Source organism: Dipodomys merriami, unplaced genomic scaffold, assembly GCF_024711535.1.
Source record: "Dipodomys merriami isolate MVZ:Mamm:240054 unplaced genomic scaffold, mDipMer1.0.p SCAF_13, whole genome shotgun sequence".
NCBI classification, from domain to species: Eukaryota; Metazoa; Chordata; class Mammalia; order Rodentia; family Heteromyidae; genus Dipodomys; species Dipodomys merriami.
Window position 1 is genome coordinate 29,830,291 of NW_027202604.1, and position 22,274 is coordinate 29,852,564.

Consider the following 22,274-nt stretch of genomic DNA (forward strand, 5'->3'; position numbering starts at 1 on the left):
CTGTGTTGACATGGGATGGGGCCTGGAAATATTTTCATTTAAGATCTTCTAGATGACTCCAATGCCATCCACTTACACATCAACTTTAGGGAATTACCATCTAAACATCAGAAGTTCCTTATTAGATAGATCCTACAGAAACTTGTAGGGTGCTTTGCAAACAAAAAGTCAGCTAGTCCATTACATATTTTGTGAATTAAACATGCATTCCAAGTACTAGCTTATCAATAGCATGATTTCATGAAGTGAGTACAGCTAAAAAGAATCAGATTACCAACAGAATTTGCTAAGCATTTTGGGGGGTAACAGTGGTGCAAGAATTGCTGTAGTGCACGTTTAAAATGCTTTAATTTTCTTATTCTAGCTTTAATCTATTTTAGGGGTAGGATTAATACATCCTATGACCTTGGGACTACTTTCTGACATGATTTAATGCTGTACTGTGTGTGTGTGTGTGTGTGTGTGTGTGTGTGTGTGTGTGCATGTGTGCCCATGTATTTCTAAGACCTCTTTGCCACATATATGAATTTCACATTAAGGTTTGCCCCCTGTGATATATTTCTGTGGAAATGATTGTCTAACAGAAACTTGAGTTTCATTCTGGCCACATCAAGGGGTTTTCCAAAAACATTTTTCCTTTCATATGTTTGGGATCCTGACAAATGCAATAGGAATCCCTATCAAAGACAGGCAGTAAATGGTGCTATGGGTGATGTTATTAACAGCATATGCCATCAAAGTTCGAAAGGAGTTAGGGTCCACCTGGGGCCAAACACTCTTTGTTTGTTTGATGTTCACTTGAGCGATTTTGTGCTCTCAGCCCTGCAAAGATTACAATGGTTCCTTTTGGAAGGCGGGATATGAAGGATCCTTTGCATGGAATTTTAAGTGATAGATGGAACTGACAACATGACCACAGCAAAAGATTTATCCAGAAGACTTTCAAGGGGACCGACCTGTCCTCGGTACTGGGTAGTTTGAAGGGAATGGGGACAACCACTATGAATGGGGGTTCTGAGAGATTATTCATAAAAGCATGATTACATTGGTGGTTTGGATTACAAAGCTGAAGCAGGCCAAAGACAACTAGAGTTACTGGAATTAAATTAGAATCTAGAAAGTCATAAGCCAGATGTGTGCGTAGAGGGGGAGGAGTTTAGGGGGAACCACACCAAATGTACATATTCTCTCTCTGATTAGAGGCGCCACAATACATAAGGGTGAAATGACCTGCCCCAGTTTAAACTCATGGCTATATCAACATCTCCATCGGCTCATGCAAATGGCTTCAACTCTGATCTCAGAGCAAATGGCTTCAACTCTGATCTCAGAGCCACACGTCACCCTAGTGTGAAAACAGATGTTAAAAATCTTCAAACCAAACAATAATGTCCTACTCCTCCTGATAAAATAGCACATATTTTTAGATGGAAGAAAACTCTGACATCATATAGACCAGTGCCTTAGTTTTGCTTTCATGAATCTTTGATGGAGTGGTTGTGGTTGAAGTTTATAACATCATCAGAAAGCACAAAATGGGAAAATAAGGTTGTATGTTTCTGTATACATGAGAAACTATTAGGCAAGATGACTTATGCACTGGTTTCTCCATTGGCCCGCTTTACAGATGGAAATGAATTTGTTCACATTTCACTATATGCGCGTACAAAGATAGGATGATGAAATCCTCTCATATTATAAATTTGTGCTAACTCAAAAATAAAAGAAACAATTTGCTTCCTCCAGCATTGAAGAAAGAGAGCATCAGGATATAAAGACTCAGCTATAGCCATGGTAATCTAGACCTATAATCCTAGCTACTTGAGTGGCATACAATAGAAAGTTATGGTTCAAGGCCTGTATGGACAAAATTGATTTTGTAAGACCCTCATCTCAACAAATTTAAAAGTAGACATGTAGGTGTGTGCCTGTCATTCTAGCTATATGAAAAGTGTAAATAGGAGGTTTGCAGTTCAGGCCAGCCTGGTATAAGCATGAGAACGTATTCAAAAAACAAAAATGGTGGTAAGGGCTGGAGGGGTGACTCAAGTGGTACAGCACCTGCCTAGGCAAACACAAGGCCCTGGGTTCCAATCCAGTACTGTGAAAGAAAACAACAAAAGGTGGTAAATACTCAGAACAAGACTAACAGGCCAAGATTTTCCTCGTTTCACCAGGATAGAGTGGGTATAACTACATTAAACCTAAATATACAGTAGATTATAAATTTGAGTACAAAAGCAGGCCAGTGTCATCAATAGTAGTAGCATGAGGAAATAAAATAATTATTTCAGATAGAATTCACCTCTGAGGATTTCAGCATACATTCATCTCTCCATGCATTCTCTTATAATAGTGAACAAGAAAGACTTATAGGCTGGGAAGGTGGCTCAGTGGTAGCGTGCTTGCCTTGCATGCAAGAGTTCCTTAGTTCAATTCCTCAGCACCACATAAACAAAAAGTCGGAAGTGGTGCTGTGACTCAAGTGGTAGAGTGTTAGTCTTGAGCTGGAGAGCTAAGGGACAGTGCCCAGGCCGAGTTCAGGCCCCATGGCTGACAAAAAAAAAAAAAGACATAAACAGCTTACTCTATGCATGCATTTTATTTCATGCATCCATTCATTACAAGGTAAGTATGAAGTGCTTTGCTCCATGTCCCCTCACCTGGGTGTAGTTTCCCCAGTTGTTGTTTATATCAGCATGTGTCCCCCACTTTGCCCTGATACATAAAGCAGCACCTCCACCCCCGCACTAATCCATGTCCAATTTGTGCAAAGGCCATAGCCTTAAATCTCCATCTTCCTAGAGATAATGACTTGCTAAACGAACACAGAGACACAGAGGAACAAGTATTGAATGGCAGAAAGGTTATTTCTTCCCAGTGCCCATACTCATTCAAGACAGCTCTTTGAAAAGTGCCCTCTCCCTGTGCAGAAGCAGTGTGCTGATAATGGACATGGCCATCTATGCTGGGTGGTTCTGGTGCCGTGAGTCTTCTAGGCATTCTGTCAACTGTGACTCTCTGTTGAAGGGAGCATCGGCTCCTTCTGAAAAGCCAGCACTGGGTCACCTTACATGACAGCATTTTAGTTGTTAATGGAAAGATTTTATCATTAAGCAAAAAAAGAACAATTAAGAAGTATTTGTAGTCCTATATTCATTTTAGAACTATCTAAGAGATAAGAAATTGGATGACAGAAACAGACTTCAAAGCATGCCCTCTCTAGGCTTGTGAAAATATTAATTTACCCATGTGACAGAGAACAATGGTGCATATCAATACCAATCTCTCTTTACGTATTATTGTTATTATTAATTTTAATGACAACTAATACTTTGGTTAGGGCGGAATCCCAATTGAAATTTTGGTTCCACTGTGCAATTACCAAATTATCATTTTTCAGACTCCATGATCTAGCTAAGGAGTATGCTTAACTAGTAACCACTGGTGCATTTGTTTTGAGAACATTCTTCAGGTAGAGCTGACTCAACTAAAACATATTTGTATTTTGCTTCCCCCTTTTTCTCTTGCCTGGAAGGTAGCTATCATTCTAGTGGCCATTTTGGAATAAGACACAACATGGAGAATTAGACACCTGACATGAAAGAGTGTGAAAATGAGTAGGGAATTGTCCTTTGCATTTTTGATTATTTATCCCCAGTATACTTTTTTTCTTTTTTGCCTGGCCTGGGGCCTTGAACTCGGGGCCTGGGTGCTGTCCCTGAGCCTCTTTGTGCTCAAGGCTAGCGCTCTACCATTTGAACCACAGCACCATTTCTGGCTTTTTCTGAGTAGTTTATTGAAGATAAGAGTCTCCCAGACTTTCTTGCCCAAGCTGGCTTCAAACTGCAATCCTCAGATCTCAGCCTCCTAAATAGTTAGGCATGAGCCATCCGTGCCAAGACCCAGTATTCTTTTACATCAGAAAGATACAAATGTCCCTTCGCTTCGCTTTACCTGCTGCCATTTGTGTATGTGTGTGTATGTGTGAGCATTTAATATTGATGAAGCAACATATTATAATGCACTATAACATCTCTCCCATTTGTTATTGAAATCAGTAGCTGTTATTCCAGTAATGATTCATTAATAGACCCAGCCTGATTTCTTGAATTTGTTCACAGCTATTTTACCCAGTGAGTGTGAGCAGAAACGGAGTCCCTGGACACTTTCAGTTTTGATTCTTGCTCTCTTGTTTTGAACATGAAATATGAATTTTCTCTATTATATTACTATTACTATTCATGAACCAATCAACATATGTTTAAGAATTCACTGTTGAGAGAATGTCACTTTTACTTGCAGTTACCACTGTTTTCTTTTCCTCCTTTTCTCTTTAACCCTAGATATGCCTGGTATAATTTCTTGTCATTTCTTTCCTCTGAATCATGTCAGTGTTGGATAGGTTAACACCTGGAAAATGTATGTTAGTCACACTTGTCCTCATCAGGAATTGAATAAAGAGACATTCTGAAAGCTTGGAAAGTTTGAAGACTTCTGAAATTTAAACTGATCTGTAAAACTAGTTAGTTGAGCTGTGCCGAATGAACGCTCAGGAAAAGTCATAAACAGTAAATTCAACCAACACAGAAAGCAATTAGACACTGATGAGCCCAATTCACAATTTGCCTCCTCTGGACAAGAATATTTTTGAGGCCTTGGCCACATGCCAGCCAGAACTCCATGCGATAATGTATATTTCCCTTAGGACAATCATGAGAGGAAAAATAACATTTGCTCTGCCAAACTATGTGGATTTGCTGACACTTGCTGCAATATAGAGATTGTCTGAGTGAAAAGTGAGCAGGATGAGATCCTGAGGTGCTTTGGACAGCCAGAGGATTTCATATCCTTTCCATTCATCCATAAGGCAGGCTTGATTTTTCTAGTAGTTGTAGGGGTTCAACTTGTGCAACTATTTCCTATAGAACCCAGGTGGCTTTGAGCTTTGTGCAGGTCATTCTAGATATGCATGGTGCCCCTGGGGAGAAAGTCACCTTTATGATTGGCTGTCATGTCTGCCTACTTCTCCCTGTTCCTTGTTGGGATGGTGATTCAATGGTTTCAGGGGAACAAGAGTCTGGACTTGCTGGTAGGGAGGGAGTTAGCTGATTTAAAAGGTGGACAAAGTGGAGAAACGGGATGAGGGAGATCACAAGCAACTCAGAGCAAAAGCTTTCACAGTGAAAGACCTGACACAAGCAGGACATTTGTCAACTGAGGGAAATCCACAGGGTCCTTCCCAGCCCAGATGGCATCGTGTGTCAGTTATTTCTGGGCACTTTACTGTTGCCAGATTTGGAGCCAAAGGTGGATGCAAAGAAGGCAGTTGCAGGCTCAGATGCCAGTAGAGATCGAACGTATAACCAAAGTGCAACACAACTGAGCAATATTAAGATGTGGTAAAGTCACCGCAGAATGGAGTCCAAGGAACGGCTCAGAAACAAAATATATCAGCCGCCACAGGAATGTATCAGCTGTGATGGACAAATTGGTTAGTGAGAGTCAATAAGCACTTGCTAAGCTGGTCTCAAAAATCCTGGAGGATCCAAAATATTAATACAAAAGAATAAGAGGAAGCGTTTGTGTGAGATCTAAACCCGCACGCTTTTCTGTCAGTGGTTCCATGGTAGATGTTCATGTGCATGCATTCCATATGTATCTTGAAATTTGGGGCTAAAAGTACAAGTATAAAAATTTTCCATATGCAAATAGATGAGATGTGTGAACTTCAGATCTACTTAATGATGACTCTGTACACCAGTAACTAAAAGAACTGAGTTTAGTCAGCTTATTTGCATAACCCCAAAGGAAACAGAAGCCTTCTCTAATATGGCAACTGGTATTTAAGGATCTGCATCATTAGGGAAGGGAGGGGGTTGTAGGGTGAGCAACAATTTGTGAATGAAACTATCATGTTAGAAATGGTCTTTCATATCAGATGATGTACAGTCTCAGGGTGGAAACAGAACGCTGAAGTCACAAAAGCAAAGAAAATTTGCCAAACTTGAATCTTCCAGACAGTACGTTTTCAAACAGCAATGAATACATGATGAAATGTACTGGACAGTCAGTTCACATTCCAAAATAGAGAGCAGTATTCACAGCAGGTTACCCCACCATTTGCTTGGCTTGCTTGCTCAGCTGACATTCTACCACTTGGGCCATGCCTCCAGTCTGGCTTTTTTTTGCTGATTATTTTGGAGATGCAGCCCTGCAGCCTTTTCTGCTCTGACTGACTTCAAACCATGATCTTCTGGATCTGTTTCCTGAATAGCGAGGATTAGAAGGTATGAGCCTCTAGGGCCTGGCTCAGCAGTGACTTAGTTCGAGTGACGGGAGGAATCTAGGAGCTCAGCCTCAGCCAGAGTGACTGCTGTTATTATTCAGCCTCTCGGAGACCAGTACCTTTCAGTGCTCAAGGGAGCCTTTTACAGCACCACATACCTCTGTGCTTTGGTGTTTATGGTGATCCCCGCTCTGACATTCTGTGACCCAGAACAAGTGACTGGAGAGCTCTCATGCACTTAAAAAAATTAGTGCTATCGTCTCAGTGCTCTTATTTTGCATTCTTGAAGTTTAGGGCTGAAGTGGATATTTTCTAATGATGTGTTATTCCCAGGGGCCACAATCCTCAGAAGCCCATGATGTGTCCATCATGATAACATGATGATTCAGAACATACAAATAGGAAGTAGCCCTGTGGCTCACGTGGTAGAGTGCTAGCCTTGACACAAAGAGGCTCAGTGACAGCACCCAGAGTTCAAGCCCCAGGCCCAGCAAAATAAATAAATAAATAAATAAGAACATAGAAATAAGCTGAACCTGGGTGCTTGTGCTTCCTGACTGTAGTCCTAGCTGCTCATGAGGCTCAGATACAAAGAATTACAGTCCAAGATCAGTCCAGGCAGAAAAGTCCATGAGACTCCATCTCCAGAATAAGCAGCATAAAGCTGGGCTGGAGGTATGGCTCAAATAGTAGATGCTAGACTTGAGCAAGCAAGCTAAGAGAGTGTGAGACCCTGAATTCAAGCCTTGGTCCAATACAAACAAAACAAAGCAAGAACCGAAACATCCCCCATAGATATGTTTTTAACTTAAAAATGTACCTACGTCTTAGGTACATTTATGGCATAGCATAACAAAGAAGAGTGATGGTAATAATGGTTGCCATGATTAGGTTAAGAGAAGGAAGTCAGGCGCAGAGAGACAAAAGATTCATGTTTTCTCTTGTATGTGAACATTAGATCAAATTTATAAATATACAAATAAACACTTACAGGGTTGTAGCCAAGTATATACAACTGTATTAACTGAAGTATGCTATTTGAGGGAAGAATTCATTCCAGTAATATAATTCCTTAAAAGAAAAACCTAACTTACAGTTAAGCAAAATCAATATCAGGAAACTAGCACTTGAAAAGTATGCGTAGGGAAGTCAATGGGATGAGAGGAAGGAGGAGAGAATACAGCTATAATATTCAATGTATATTCTATGAAATTAGGCAAATTGAGGGAGGAGTTAGGTTAGGAGGGATGGGGAGATGCGTTGTACTTGTAAACAGACTTGTTGGATGGTAAATCCCTTTGTGCAACCACCTAAAGATAATAAAATTTAAAAAAATATCAAAATTTTAATTTAATAATTTCAAAAATAATGGTTGCCATGATTTGGTACTTTTTCCAGAAGGTTTTTCTGTTTTATTTGATTCAGAGATAATTAGTCCTGAGCTTTCATACCCATTTTACAGAAGAGGAACCAGAGTCACAGAGAACTGAATAACTTGTACAAAGCGAATTCACTCATCAGAAGCAGAGGAGAACTTGCACCAAGGCAACTGGCCTCCAGACTGTGCGCCATCTTACTCCATCTCATTCCCTTCAATGCACAGAGAGCGTTCTCAGCTCCATGCTTGGCAGTACCGACAAACGGAAGGCATTATGATGATGGTTATTACAGCACTGGGATTTCAATATTTGCTGGGTAAGTGAATGAAGCCATGAGTCATCAACACTGAGGCGCTGAGGTGATAATTGAAGTCAGGAAGAAATGAGCTCATCAGGGAGAGAAGGTGGGGAAGGGTTGTAGGCTGCACCGTGAATAGGTAACCATATGCTCCACTGGATGTTTGGATGGAGTTCAACCTTGAAGTGACTGTTCTTATAACCCATAGCAGAAACCAGGGCTTCCTCCTTCCGGGACCAGTTGAATGACTCTCAGATTTTGATTCTGACTCTGTAAAACTCTTTCTTCTCCTTTGCTTCAAAGCCATGACTTCCCTTTCAAAACATTTGCAAAATGGTAAATCCTACCTCCAAAGAGTCCATTGAAGTTTAGTCACAAACCTAATCTCTTCTGTCTGGTAAAGATTAATGATGTTTCCTATGTGGATAGTTCTGATTAATTGCTGTTGAAATTCCCGAGCTCAATGTCAAAGCTGGAAAATGAACCCTTAAATGAACTCAAAAGACAAGAGGCCTGTGTATCCTTGAACATAATCCAATCAAAGACATGGCAAAGGAAAACACCAGAGACAGTATTAAAAGCACAGTGACATGAAAGGTCCTTGCTCTGCTTGTGAAAAAAGCACCAGGTTATCATTTACGAAGACACTATCCTTTCATATTGCAATGTCTGCCTGATATTAAAATAAAAGCCTTCCTAAGACATAATTCTTGGCTTTCTCATTAAAAGCTATGAGTCTTTCAAAAATTCTGGTTTCCACATCTTGATGCTCAAAAAAATATTGGAAAGGAATCAAATAAAAAGAAAATCCAGTGTATCAAAGAGAGATGTTTAACTGTTTATAATGGGGATTGGTAGGCAGAAGGAACAATGGTTGGTAATGCCTATTGGTACATTATCATTCCTTTGATCTTACCAGACTTGTCTCAGAGGATTGACAGAGAACTCACTTGTCAACATTGCCACAGAAGTGTTACCGGATGATAATGGTGTAATATCTCGCGCTGTGCTACCCAGGACAGATCGCTTAATGTTTCAGCAGTTTTCTATAAAGAAGAAATAACATCATTCCTGCTCATTACAAATTGGTGTGCAATCTGAAATGGGGTAACAGTTGTGAGCCTGCTCTGCAAACAACCAAGCACAGTATGTGTGCGTGTGTGCAGTGCTGTAGCAACTTCCTGCCTTTACATCCAATTCGGGTGGCTTATGATGCCCCAGGTAGCAATTGCTTGCGAACACTACAGGGAATTGTGTGTCTTGATGCTAGAGGTCTTTTTAAGCTTAAGAGTATGGAACACTACTAGGGATATACCTGACTCCAAGCCTTCAATAAACACTGGCTTATAACATTTCTTTTCTTTACGATGCAGTCTGAGTTTTCAATGGGCTCCATTTATTCATTGACTCTGTGGGAGATAAGATGTAAGATTTCCAGTGAGAACTCTTCGATCCTCATTGAGCTGTGATGAATCAGAGGCCCATAGCAATGGCTTTTGTGAAAATAAGAAAATACGTCTGCTTTACTAATACAAAGCTTAAACATGATAAGTAAGGCAACTTTCATTACTTTAAAATGTTGATTGGCATACACGTTTGGATCAAAAACATCTCTTAGGCAAATATTTATACACTCCCTCCCATATACATATATGGAAAAGTATGTACATTTCTATAGTCTAGCGATCTATCAATTACCTAGCATCTCTCTATCTAATTTATCCATCCACATCATGAATTTAAAAGTGAGAGGCTGCCAGGCACTGGTAGTTCATGCTTGTAATCCTAGGAGACTTGAGTTCTGAGGATTGTGGTTTGAAGCCATCCTGAGGAAGGAAAGTCTGTGAGATGCTTATCTCCAATTAACAAGAAAAAACTTAGTGGAGCTGTGGCTCAAGTGGTAGAGTGCTAGCCTTGAGCAAAAAAGCTAAGGGACAAGCCTCCTTACCAGCACAGAATAAATAATTAGAAACTGTAGTATAGTAGACAAAATCAGATCATAATCTAAAAGGAATAAAGGCAATGAAAACCAGTGCCAAGTTGGCCTTAATCTTCGAGAAGAAGAATTTAACCAGACATTTCCATATGCAGGGAGATAAGATAATTTCTAAATAATGGCCCAGAAATGATACAATGATAATATAATGGTTAAGGAATTCTGTACTTGTGGTAGACCACAGGGTTTGCTCAGAATATTTCCTGTTTGTCCCTTTCTCTTCTGCCACCTGAGAGGGCTGTTTCTGCTATAGAATGATACCATAGTTGGCGTTGGCCATGAGACTTCTTTGGGCTAATGTAAAGGGATGAGTGCTCTTTTGAGACAACAGGTCCCCCATTCTTAATGATTTGAAAGGTTTAGTTTTGTTTTCTTCACTCTTCCACTTTTCCAGTCATGTCATTAATATGTTTATTTACTCAGAAATATTGTATCTTCCCTTAACAATCAGGCACTGGGGCAAGAAGGGTCAAATCTGTGCTGACACTTTACAGTGTGTGAACTTACATTTTTTATCAGAGAAAGACACGTGAAAGGGAAACTCAACTAAGAAATTCCAAATTGTATCTCTGTGTAGTGTAAGGGGAAGGGAGGTAGATGGCACCCTAAGAGCAGGTAATCCAGAGATGGACACTCATATGGGAGAGTGTCTTTCTGGGAAACCTAACCACCAAGCTGAGATCTACAGAACAGGAGGAAGGAACAGATAGCTGGCACCTAGCACACTGCTACTCTTATAGTAGGCACAGGAGGCTGCAGGTGGAGTAAATTTCACTCTCTCCTTGTCTGTTTTACATACACATACATTAACATATATATTAAGCCAGCTGGCCTTATTTAGAATTCCACATAATATGAAGCTGTCCTGTATTAATTATGACCACCAATTCTGGCTTCCTTGTTTTCTTGGCAGAGTTAAAGGCACCAGGAAATACAAGTGCTCATAAATGAACAAAGCAATTTATCTCTGCAGTTTGGAGATGTTGCTGTCAGATGCACTCTGAAAAATAGATTAAGAGCAGTTCTCCTCCACATTTCATTGTATGACTGGTGGCTTATCTCCTCTTTCTCATACAAGTTTACCCTTGGACGTAACCAAATTTTTTTGCATTAAAAGAATAGAATACAGACCCCAGACACAAATCTGCACATCTACAGCCATTCAAGTTTTGACAAAGTTTCCAAGAACACACAATATGAAAAGGACCGGCTTGTCCTGTAAATTGTGCCAGGAAAGTCAGATATTCACATGCCAAAGATTGAAACTTGCCCTCTATTTCTCAGTATCTCTAAAATAAAAATCAACTAAAACTAAAAAGGGTGCTGGTGGCTCATGTCTATAATCCTAGCTACACAGGAGGCTGAGATCTGAGGATCTTAGTACAAAGCCAACCTGGGTAGAAAAATCCCCATGATACTCTTATCTCTAATTAACCATTCATAACCTGGAAGTGGTGCTGTGGCTCAAAGTGATAGAGCAATAGCCTTGAGCAAAAGGGCTCAAGGACAGTGCACAGGCCCTGAGTTCAAGCCTCAGGACCAGAATAAAAGGTCAGAGGATTAAAGACTTAAAGGTAAAGTTTGAAAGGCTTTAACAATGAGAAGAAAACACAGAGGAACACTTGGGGATGTTCTTTGGACTAGCTGCATGGCTCAGCAGTTAGAACGTTTGCTTAACAAGCATGACGACAAGACCTCCAGTGCTAAAACCGCAAATTTACAATGGATGGGGTTGGGATAGATGGAGGAGAATGATGGAAGGGCTGACAATGATCGAGACGCATTGCTTTCATAAACTGACATGTTGAATTGAAAGCCCTTTGTATAGCCACTTGAAAGACAAGTTCTAAAAATTAAAAGACAATGGAGGAGGCAAGGCTTTTCCGTATAAAATCTCCAAAACACTGAGAACAGACCAAGATTTGACAAATGAGATCACATCAGACTGAACAGAATCTATACAGAAAAGGAGACAATGAAGAGAGCAGAGACAGCCTATAGAATGGGAGGGACGTTTTTACAGGTAGTCTTTTGACTGAAGCTAAATATCCAGAAGGTGTAGGAATTGAGACAAGACAAACCCTTAATACCAAAAAATAAGTCATCCATTTAGAGCTATAATCCAATTATAGAATAGCTAAATGATCCAAACAGACAGTTCTCTAAAGAAGAAATACAAATGAAGAAATACAAAAATATATATAGAGAGAGGTGTCCTTCAACAGATTTGTGGATAAAGAAAACATGAATAAAAAAATAAAATTCTTTCATATGGAACAAAATGGATAGAACTGGAAGATACCATATTAACTCAAACAAGCCAGACATAGAAAATCAAGTATATGGGGGGTAGATATGGGGCTAGATAAATAGAGAGGTTGGGTTTGACAAGTGCAAGCTATGGGCATGTGTGGAAAAGTCATATTAAATGCTATTAATACATGTTAATCAAAAAGAAGAGATAAAAATGCAATGAGAAATAAAGACAAAAACCACAAAGCATAACAAAAACTTACCACAAAGCTAATAAACAAGAGAATATGTTCCTGAACAATAAGACAGACAACTAGCCATATGGGACATAATATATTATTGGCTCTCTATACCTGTATTCATTAGAAAAAAGCAAATCAATATCATAATCTGCCTTTTCACACCCATTAGGATTATTATTATCATCCAGAAAGGAAGGAGAAAAGGAAGAAAGAAAGGAAGAGAAGGAAGGAGGGATGGAAGAAAGCAAGAAAAAAATAAATGTTGGACTCTTAGGACAGGTTGTAGAGAAATTGAAACTCCTGTGTAATGTGTTTGGAACTGTTGAACAGTATAACCATTATGGGAAACAATATGACTGCTCTTCAAAAATTAAACATCGAATCCCCATATGATACATCCATTTACCTCTGTGAATATCATCAAAATATTTGAAAAGTAGGAATTCAAATGTATATGTGTGCATTATTGTTCATACTGGCATTTTCCACCAGCCCCATCAACCGAAATGTTTGACAGATGAATGGATAAACAAGTTGTTGAATATTTACACTATATATATATATATATGTATATATATATATATATATATATATCCTAAAAAAGGGAGTGAAATAAATTCTGACACAAGATACACCATGGATATTTTTTGACTACATTAGGCTAAGTGAAATAAACCAGATGCAAAGGGAAAAACACTGTGTATTCCCACTTACATGAGGTACCTAGAGTTGTCAAATTCATAGAGACAGAAGGAAGAATGACATTAGACTGGGACTGGGCTGAGCTGGAGGCAAGTAGAAAAGGAGCAATTGTTTAGTGAATACAGAATTTTACTTTGGTAAGATAAAAATTTCTGGAGGTGTACTTAGATGGCTGAGTAATAATGTGAATGAACTTAATTCTACTAAGTATCTATTTGAACTTTTTAGTGGTAAATTTTATGTCTGTATAGTTTACTAGCAGAAACAAAAACTGAAAAGAAATAGAGATAATCATTTAAATCAAAGAGAAGTAAAAAATAATTCCTTAGTGGCATAAAATAATCTGTTTCTCAAAAGCTAGATTAACATATTTTAATGCTATTATTCAAAAATAATATAAGGTATATACTAGAGGAAAATAATCTCTAAAAGTTTTTGGTGAAAGTTTTAAAACTCTTACATAGGTTTCTGGGTAGTATGAAAATGGAGAAAACGAGTTGAGGTCAGTTTTGTGATAAGGTCAGGTGGTCAGCTGATCATCAAACTTTGGTTGACTTTAAGGTGGCCCTTGCTAGTTATCCTAAAGAGAGTCAGATCTTCCTCCACAGTTGATCAGATAGGAGGGAAGAGTGGACCCTCACCCTTACCACTTCCAGAGGTTCTTAAATATTCTGTTCCTTCTTTCCAGACACTGCAACTCTTGACTTGCCTCTTTCAGAGAGTCATGATTCACCCACGATTGCTTTTGAAATTGCCAGCTTTTGTACCTCTGTGGTTCCCTGCAGTGAGGCTGGTCATTATGTGTGACAGGATATAGCACACGCTTCAGATGTGACCACATTTCATAAAGAACAAGTTGAAGTAAGATGTTGTACCTAAACATTCGGGGAACAAAGACCAACCAAATAAGAACCAGTAGACTGCTTATTCAGAGCATGCAGGGAGTCATGCACTGTCGCTTATATGCAACAGAGGCGCAAAGTCTGGCAGAGGAAGGGGGAGACTTTGAGGCAAGGGAGAAAGGATTCCCCAGTTTGAGGGTCTTGGTATGGGGAAGCTAAAGGTGAAGTATTCTCTGTGATTGGTTAGATGTTTCTTTTGCTTTTTCGGGTTGATGGTGAGTTAGAAATAAGGACAAAGTTAGTTCTTGATCAAGTCCTGGCCTTTTGAGATTGTCATAGACTCAGCTTCCTGGTTTGTCGGTGGACACAGCAATCTGGTGTCCTACATAAGTCTGAATTGTAGAGATCAGAGTGGCTGAACAGGTAGATGCTGTAGTTGGAATTTTATTTTATATAGTGTGTATTTTTGTTGTTGTTTAAATATTCGGTCTAACAATATATTTATTGGGCTCTGTTAATCTTACAAATGTTTCATCCCAGACATTGTATGTACATGTTTTCCTTAGACAGCATGGATACTATGCTGTGCCTTTGACATTTGCAAGCGTTCAGAGTACCCTTATATCATGTGATACCATGATACCAGGTATTTTAGGAAGTAGATTACAAGTATTTGAACCACAAAAATCAATTGTTTACTCATATGAGAGCACAGGCAGTTAAAACTTATTAAACTTGGGGCTGGGAAGGTGGCTCAGTGGTAGAGCGCTTACCTTGCATGCATGAGGCCCTGGGTTTGATTCCTCAGTACCACATAAGCAGAAAAAGCCAGAAGTGGTGCTATGGCTCAAGTGATAGAGCACTAGCCCTGAACTGAAGAGTTGAGGGACAGCGACCAGGCCCAGAGTTCAGGCCCCATGACTGACAAAAACAAAACAAAACAAAACAACAAAAAACCTTATTAAACTGCAATGGGATGTAGCAGCATGAGAAAGACAGAAGCCATGATGTTAATCTGGGCACTGAGGGGACCCGGGGTGTCAGGAGGAGGAAGGGACGTTCACGAACTTGAATTTTCTGCCCATCTTTAGGATTAAAAATTCACACTGAGAAATGAAGCGAGATGAACTTACAGCAAAAATAAGAATAAAGCACAAGAAAACTGCATTTTAATAACAGTTCAATCCAGCCCTGAGCTAGCTCAATTATGTCTGGATGGAAGTAATCATCTATTCTCACTTGTTTCGAAGGCAGGGAAGGGAGATTCTCTCTGGAGGAATATATCAGCTTTTATACACATTGTCTAGCACAAATGCAGAAAGTACAAGATATAAAATGTGGAATGAAAACTTAGCCAATAATCAAAAGATAAACATACAATAAAAATAGATCCTCAGGTGGGCTAGATAAAGAAGTTATAATTTTTTGTTTGTAAGTCCTGGGCCTTGAACTCCAGGCCTGGGCACTGTCCCTGAACTTCTTTTGTTGAAGGCTAGCTCTCTACCTCTTGAGCCACAGTTCTGAAGGAAGTTATAATTTTAGACCTGATGTAATATATATGAGAGGCTGAAAATGGCAGATACAAACTTGAGAATTTCAATAGAAAATTTGAATCTATAAAAAGTAAACATCCTAAGAAATGAAATACTTATGCACTTATTAAATAGAGCTAACAGCATATTTCAGACTATAAAACATATGAACAGTAAACATTCAAAGAGGTCGATAAAGATTATCCAGACCAGAGCCTAGGGAGAAGAGAATTTTTAAAATAAGAAGAGTCAAAAGTCCAGCCATATATCTATTTGGAGTGTAAAAGAAAGAGAAGAGAATGAGTCAGAAACAATAGCTGAAGAGAGTTTTCCAAGCTGACAAAAGACCTTCACTCAATTTTTCCCTAAGCTCAGAATAAACAAAGACAAGTATTTCAACATTAATTATCATGAACTGTTCAAAACCAAAGGAAAAGACACAGCCATAATAGCATAATAAAAAAGAGACGTAGCACTTCCAAAAGCAAAACAAGAGTCTAAGATGACTTTACAATAGAAACTATAAAAGCCTTAGTAAATAAGGATGATAAATTGGTATAGCTTTATTAATCATCACTACTTCTAATTTTGGCAATAGCTCTGCACTTGAAGAGTCTGATACCTAACACAGAGAAAGTCTATTTCCCCTGTTTATAGAGAGCTACAACAGAAAAATGATCAGAATATATCAATAGACTGAATGAATGTTATAAATGGATTGATAGAATCATTCAACATTGAGAAATCTAAGCAAACTGTACAAATACAAAATACAATAAGCTCTTAAACATTTTAAATATTAGAATAGGCTTTAATGTCTGTGACCATATAAACTAAAGCATTTCATCAGTCAGAAAGTAATTTACAGAAAGGCATCAAGAACATTTTGTAGTAGATTCTTTAATTCATTAGTGAAAAATGTAACCTTGCAATGTTGACTGGTGGATATGTTTATACTCTTTATAATTTCATTTGTTTTTCCTGCATCTTTGAAATAATCACATAGAACATTTTAAAGCAATCCAAAACGCTTAGGTTTTGAAAGAAACTGAATATTTTTTTTTGGCATTTTCCAAGATTTTTGTTTTTGATGTAATTCTTACATTGAGGTAATGATATGACTTTGGGTGTTTCCAGTTATTTTAATGTCACCTGAACCCTGGACAAGTGACTGCCTAATGCTGTTACCCATAACAGTGGATTCGGTTATAAAATGACAAATGGTCAGCAGAACTTACAAAATACTCAGTTGACTCCTGCAAACCAAACCAAACCAAAAGAGTAACCTCAATAGAACAAAATAAAGTCTTATCTAAAAGAGATCCATTGGAAAAATGTTTGTTTGGGTTTTTTTTTTTTTTTGTATTTGTTCCATCCTTTCTGATCTGTAGTGTGTTATCTTTTGGGCATTTCTTCAGGAAGAAAAGCACTTCTCCTAAGATGCTGGGTGCCATTACTGGGCTTACTGGTCCAGTCACTCAAAACTCTTACAGTCTGAAAAAAGGCTGAGTGTGATCAAAGCTATCCTACATGAGGTTTGGCTTCCAAATACTACCTTTGCTCATTTTAACAGCACAGGACTCTCAGCCTGAGAGACAGTACCTCTCATCATCCGTGGCTAAAGAGATTATGAAGTTATGGAGTTATGGTCAAAGCCAAAATGCTACTCAGAAAATGAGGAGTGGGAGGCTGGGGTGTGGCTTAGTGTTACCTAGCCTGCATGAAGCCTGGGGTTCGATTCCTCAGTACCACATCAACAAAAACATGCAGCAAGTGTTTTCCCCCATGCTTTATCCCCTGTTGTCACTGTCCTTGCCTTTAGTATCCTGGGTATTATATATACATGTATCTGAATTAGAGACGGGAAGGGGAACAATATTGTGAGGCAAAGGACAAAGGAGGAACCAATGCAAGAGCAATACTTACAAGATAAAATGTTGGAGAGGATCTATACAACTTGGGGGGGAGGGAAAGAGGGAGAAAAATGAGGGAGGGGTAACAAGTTAGACAAGAAGTGTACTCACTACCTAACTTATGTAACTGTAACCCCTCTGTACATCACCTTGACAGTAAAATTAAACAAACACAAAAAGCTGCAAGTGGTGCTGTGGCTCAAGTGGCAGAGTGCTAGCTTTGAGCAAAAAGGAAATAAAGCCCGAGAGGGGGAAGAGGGGGAGGGAGGGAGGAAGGGAGGGAGAGAGGGGGGGAGAGGGAGAGGGAGAGAGAGTGAGGGGGGGAGAGGGAGAGGGAGAGAGTGGGAGAGAGAGAGGGAGAGAGAGGGGGAGAGACAGAAGGAAGAAGAGGGAGGGAGAAGGAGAGGGAGAGGGTGGGAAAGAGGGAGAGGAGTAGGTATTTATGCGAAAGATTTTACCTGTTGCACAATTGGCCAGCAAACTGCATTGTAAAAGATGGTGGATGTAACTTCCTGAAGGGGAAAAGGTCACTTAAAAGGAAAAAAAAAACCCTACAACCCACCAAGGCAAAACAAAGGTTCTGACAAGCATGAGGGAGGAGCAAGACTTGAAATACTCCCTAAGACAGGCAGATTTTGAGTCCATGGCCCATGCCAATGACTTCCATGGCTATTTTTTCATTTGGGTTTCCAAAAGGTGAATGATTACTTGTCAAAGTTTTAAACTGAGCCTTAAGTAGAGTGCTAGTTTTAAATGGGGCGGAGAGACAATGGATCAGGTGCTTAGGATACTCAGTGACTAAGACTGGGTAATGATTTTACCAAACCGATTAGGTTTATACTACCTCTATCACAACTCTCAACAAAAACAGACCCCTGCTGCTCCCCATCTTTTTTTCCCCCTTTGCCTGGGAAGAAAAATTTTATAGTGAAAATTTATAGGTGAGGACATAAAGCTGTAACATAAACAGATGGTGGTACAGTTTGACCTCAGCTTTCATTTTCAATCATGCTATAACCATTTAAAATAAAAAGAAATAGTAAGTTGCTTAAAAGATATTTTTACTCTTCACACCTGGCCACATCCTCTGTCTCTGAATACTATCATTTCCCATTATTTATTATTCCCATTATTTCCTGGGGAATTTGGGATTGAATCACTGGCATTCATCGCTAGTTTGAACGATCTGAAAGCACACTTGCCGCTGGATCTGCTGGGATAATGTAGGATGAGCTTGTCTTTGAGATCCTTTATTTAATACATCTGCAAGGTCCTTTCCAAAACAATAGGGTTACTTTCACAGGTTCTGAAGATTAGGACATGAAACACGTTCCCCCCCCCCTCCATTAGGGCCACAATTCAGCCCACTACACAGCATGTGTTTGTAATCGGACCTCCTTTCTTTTGTAACTTAATTCTTACAATATTGTTGTGAATGAGGAATCTGAACACATGGATCACAGCAACCCAAGGAAAACTATAAAGAGCCCTATGAGGGAGGAAGAGATGACAGAGAAAGTGGCAGTGGAGACTGTCATACAGGTGGCTTTGAAAATATGGATTCAAATGCCAACAAGGAGCCGAGGAGAGGGTAGAATTTCCATCCTTTTAGTTCTATTTAATGGGGATCATAAATAACATGAGAGGCTTGAGTTGCTGAAGTTAGATGAGACAGCGTTCATGCAGAGCAATTACCATATGGCCTGGTAATATAGGAAGTGTTTTAATCCTGTTTGTAATAAGCACTATTAAAATGTTGCTTTTCAAAGCCTGTCAAATGCATTATGGAAGTGATTATACCACCCCTTTCCGTGGGCAGAATCTACACCCGTGATATTTACAAGTTTCCGTCTCTGTTTTTTTCCCCCCAATGCCCTCACAATGATTTTGATAAGTTCTGTTGAATCCTGTCAATAATGACCCATGTGTAGAGAAGAGGACATTTGTGCTAGAGCATTCTGCCACCTGCAGGCGATCACAGGCTACTGCAATTTTTGCCAAGATAGCTCCAGCTGTTCACGTGAAGTGGCTGTTCCATGAACTGGTTCTCAAACATGGCTGGGCAAGGGAACCACCTGGAGATCTTGAAAAACAAAAACAAAAATGACTGCACATAAATGAACCAAATAATATGCTTCACATGATGCTTTCTCTACTGCAAGAGTGGGCCCTGCATGTGCAATTATTATGGCTTCTTGCTAAAGGCTGATTACCAGCCACAGTCCCCCTTGAAGTCACCTGGAATACATTCTTGAGCCTGTGGTGTTTAATCTGCAGTGGGTACTTCAGCATAATCTTTATACCCACTTGGTGACTGATGTGGAATGAAGATGGAGAATAGAACCACGGTGCTATTTATTGAAGATAAATGCAACAGAGGTCTTTCCCTTAACGCACCCACAGCTTCATAAAGAAAGCAGACCAAGATGATGTGTAAGTACCAATAGCCTAAAACTTGTATTTGCGGTATTCTTGGCCTGTTATGGCTGTAGATCACACCTTGTTAGGCGACCACCATAAGTTGGCTACTGTTATTATTAGTATGAAAAAGTAAATGCATTCATTAACTTAGAAGGAAGTCCAAGAGTTCTTCACTCCTTGGAAATGGAGCACGAGGTTGGGGCTACGAGCATGCAGGTAGGATCACAGACTGGCAAACTTTTCTACATGACCAAGGCAGAAACATAGACATGTCTAAAAGCACTAAGAGAGAAAATCCAGAAACGGGGGTTTTGACACAGATCAGAGGATAGCGTCTCTCCCTGGGGGCACTGGGATAAGAGTTAAGCACTGTTAGAGCACAGTTAAATACTGTTAAATCGGTGTTAATAAGTCTTTATTCTAAGCACCCTTTTAATGTTTATTTTTCCTTTAAATAAGGTAAGACGTTGGGAGCCAAGGCAATTTGATTTCCTAATTGACAGCTGTTAGGTCCTTCTCTTATGCCTGGAAGCCGTGCTTGGAGGAAATGCCAGCCAAGTACCCCTTTGCTGGCTACCAGCCAGACTGCCCTCAAGGCAGAACAGCTGTTTTGGACCCTTTCCAATCACTCTGAGGACACTCCAGCAGCTGCAGAGGACTGCCACAACCATGCACTGGCCTAGGAAAGCAGCACTCTAGTTAGACAAGCTTTGATTGCCCTGAACTCTAGGCAATGCTTTGGGCATTTTTACCCAGACCACTTCCCTTGCTGGCCCAGCAGAGGCCTGTGATTGGTGGAAACACAGTCCTTCATTTACATGACAGCCTGCTATGATTGGTGCAAGCACCCTTGCTCCAGCCGGGAAACCTTCTCTGGGTAATGCAATATTAGGCCCACAGACAAGGCTCCTTTAGAATGATTTTCTCTCGTCTAGTAGAGTAGGCTGAGCTGATAACATGCAGAAAAAATAAAAACCAAAACCCTGGAAGCAGCTGTGCAGGTGGCAGTTTAGGAGTTACAGTGGCCAGAATGATGAAAGGGCCCTTGAATTGTTTTCTAGAAAGCAGCCAGGCAGAAACAACTGGGAACAGAGGTAGCTGAGACAAGGAGAGATAGGGAGAAGGCCAGGGAGGACTGACAGCCAACATCGAAGTGATGTAGAAGGCGGCAAAGAGCCAAAGAAGAGAAAAGGCTGCAGGCCCTGGTCACTGGAAGAGTTCTAGGGAGTTGCTGAGCCTTAAGGGCCCAGGTATCAGACACTGCAGGTCCCAAAGCTGCCCCACTAGCTGCTCAAGAGCCCTAACACTTGTCATCATAGAGCTGTGAGTCCCAGAACCTGGGGCCTATTGGGGTACTGCAGCACTAGCAGGCGCCACCTGCTGCGGCTAGAAGCCAAAGATGACAGTAACTGTCAAGTGTTGATTAAAGCTGAGGAGGAAGTTTGACTACCTGGAACCATAAGGCTATGGCATCTAAATCCTGGAGCCATTGGTCCCTAGATCTCAGGGGTGTGAGTTGTGAGCCTCTGCCAATCCAGCCCCAAAGGCCTGGGACTTTCAAGGGCCAGAGAATGTCAGCACTGAGAGAGCTTCTCCTCGTTTATCTACTATTCCTATGCAAATAGAGCTAAGGGACTTAGCCAGCCAACTGGTAACAGCATGAGGTGCTGAGTTGGGGTGGGAGAGAGAAGGCTTAGATGGAAGGAGAATTTGGAAAAAAAGCATATGCATATATGTGTATATATGTGTGTATTTATAAATATACACACGTGTACACACATAGGTTCAAATAAGTAGGTGTTCAATGGGAACTGAATTCATAAAATGCAGGATGTGACTGGATATTTTTTTACAGACACCATCTGTGTGCTAATCAATACCTAGATGATACCATCAACTGGACAGAGGTTACAGTCAACATCTTTCAGTAGAGAGGTGAGAAGCCAAGTTAGTTAATTGGCCAGAGTTAAGAACTACTGAATGAATGACCTGACTTTCAGATCTTACTTGTTTTTCCTTTGAGTTTTTCTTCTTTTGTTAGCACATATAAATTATACACATTAATTGATTCAGTGTAAACCAGTTTGGAAATCAGTATGGTGTTTTCTCAAAACATGAAAAGTTAAGTTACTACCGGATCCAGCTTTATCACTCCCGGATGCACACCAGAAGGAATCAGAGGCATCAGACAATAGAGATAACAGGTTGGAATTCTTATACTTTATAGGCTATCAGATAGATCTCAGATGCTGGTGGAATTCAATTTTTCTGGCTAAGCATCGTCTTCCTGAGGGACACAGGAAGAACTTGTCTAGGGGACATTTGGAAAAGGAGTGTGGCAGACGGATATCTGGACAAGATCGGGTGGGAGAGAGCCCAACCTATCTTGCTCTGAGAATTGAAGTGT